Source organism: Echinops telfairi, unplaced genomic scaffold, assembly GCF_000313985.2.
Source record: "Echinops telfairi isolate 266 unplaced genomic scaffold, ASM31398v2 ScPeMD7_443;HRSCAF=831, whole genome shotgun sequence".
Taxonomy (NCBI): Eukaryota; Metazoa; Chordata; class Mammalia; order Afrosoricida; family Tenrecidae; genus Echinops; species Echinops telfairi.
The window spans coordinates 39,328,481-39,330,894 of NW_022104341.1; positions in this window are offsets into that span (position 1 = coordinate 39,328,481).

Genomic DNA, 2,414 nt, shown 5'->3' on the forward strand with positions numbered 1-2,414 from the left:
ACTTTGATCTTTTCTTTCTTTCCTGTCCTTTTAATGCCCTTTTTCGCTTTCTTCATGTGTGATGTTCTTAATATCATTCCACAGCTCCTCAGGTCGTTGCTATTAGTGTTTAATAGGCCAAATCTGTTCTTGAGATCTTCTCAAAATTCAAGTGGGACAGACCCACCAAGTCTTCTGTCATTCATGTTAATGCATAAAATCTGTTGTTAAAATGTTCTGGAAATTCAGATGGGATAAAATCTATGTCCTATCTTGGCTCTGATCATGGACTTGTTTTCACTGTCTTTGGCTTCAACCTGAACTTACATGAGCAATTGATGGTCTGTTCCATAACTAATTGATGGTCTCAGTTTTTAGCTTCTCCATTGTCTCTTCCCTCAGATGTAGTCAAATTGATTTCTATGTATTCCGTCTCAAGATGTCCACATGTATGTTGTCGAAATATGGTACCTGAGATGGAAAAAGATCTTGATCTTGCAATATTCTGTCATGCAATTTCCAGCTTTGATTCTATCATCAAGACCACAGTGTCCAGCTCCTGATCTTTCCTCTTCATTTCCGGCTTTCACATTCCAATTGCCAATAATCACCAATGCATCGTGATTGCATGTTTGATCAATGTCATGTTGAAAGTTTGGTCAAGTTCAATTTCTTCAACACTAACTTTCGTGTTAGGTGTCTAAATTTGAATAATAGTTGTATTGACAGTATTTTCTTGCACTTGGACAGATATTATCCTACCACAGCTAGCAGGCTACTTCAAGATAGATCTTGATGTGTCCTTTTGGACAATGACTGTGATACCATTCCTCTTGAATCGGTCATTGCCTGCAAAGTAAGCCATGTGACTGCCTGATTTAAAAGAGGGAAATATCACTCCATGTCAGCTCACTAGCACCTAGGATATTTCATTTTTCATGAATTCCAACTCTCCATGATTCATACTTCATACATTCTAAGGTTCAAGAATTAGTAGATGTTTACAGCTGTTTCTTCTCCTTTTGACTCATGCCCCATCAGCAAATGAAAGTCCTGAAAGCTTTACTCCATTCCCAACATTATGGTGGACTCTATTTGAGAAGGTAGCTCTTTCTCAATCATGCTTTAAGTGCTTTCCAGCTTGAAGGGTTCCATTTCTGGCACTGTAGCTGACACTGTTCTGGGGCTGTTCATAGTGTGTTCTTAAAGCTTTGCTACCACCTTGTTACTTTGGGTGACCCTGCTGATATTCCAAAGACCAGTGTCATAGCTTCGCTCATCACGACAACACACAAACCCCTCAAGTTGATTTTCTACTTATAGCAACTCCATGTCACAAAATCGACTTTTCTAGGATGTCATCTTTATGGGAGTAAATTGGCAGGGTTTTATCCTATGAATCCACTGGTTGGATTTAAAGTACCAAACATTCCATTAGCAGTCAAGTATGTCACTGTTTGTGCCACCAAGGCTCCTTGGTTGGAATTTGTTAACTGCTGAACTATATTGTAAAGTGATTGAATGGTGTCAAGTCATTATTTTGGTTCATTGTTTACAAGCTCATCCATGTTAGGATTTAGATTCCCATCAACCCCGTAAGGACCCTTCTACTTATTCAGAGAAAATATCCCCATTCTCCCAATCTGAATGAGGGAAGAATGAAGGGATATTCTAATGTAACATGCAAATGTGAACCCAGCATATTTTATTCAATGTTGACTCCGATATAACTCTACCCTCGGGTGGGTTTGTAGTACCTGAAATCAGAGACTTTCTAGTGCAATTTCTAGAGAAGGTGCCTCCAGCCATTGGAAGTTGAGAGTTGGGGTCTGAGGGATGGTGGTGGTGAGAAAGGCAGGAGGTAGTTAAAGTCACCAATCTAGGCCCTGCTGGTGAAATTGCCTAGTGGTCTAACTATTCCAGATGTAGACCCCTTGTATTCAATACCATGCCTTTTTCATCCCTCTCATAGCGATTATTGTCTCCTCTCCGGAGTCTCAGTCTGCACATTTAATGTGCTCTTTTCAGTATCTTTTCTGCAAACCCATCGTTTGTAGCTTTCCCTTCTCCTCTAAATCTGATACAACTCTCAATCCTCTCTTCATCTCCCTCCAAATCATTACCTGTTCTGGCCATCTTTTCCCTTCATCTCCCCCAAAATCATTACCTGTTCTGGCCATCTTTTCTATATATTTTTTTTCTTTCAAGTGCTTAAAATTTTAATATATTCCTTTATTCTTACGGGGATCTTGAAAAGGAAATTAAGTGACCTATGTACATTTAAATTATCTTAGCACAAAATAGGTCTCAGTATTGTTATTCAAGGCTATCTCAAATGGCAAACTCTCCAACTTATTATGATAATTCCTTCACACAGCATCTAATTCATTCTTTTCACCTAATGTCAATGCAGAATTAAAACATATATAAATAGA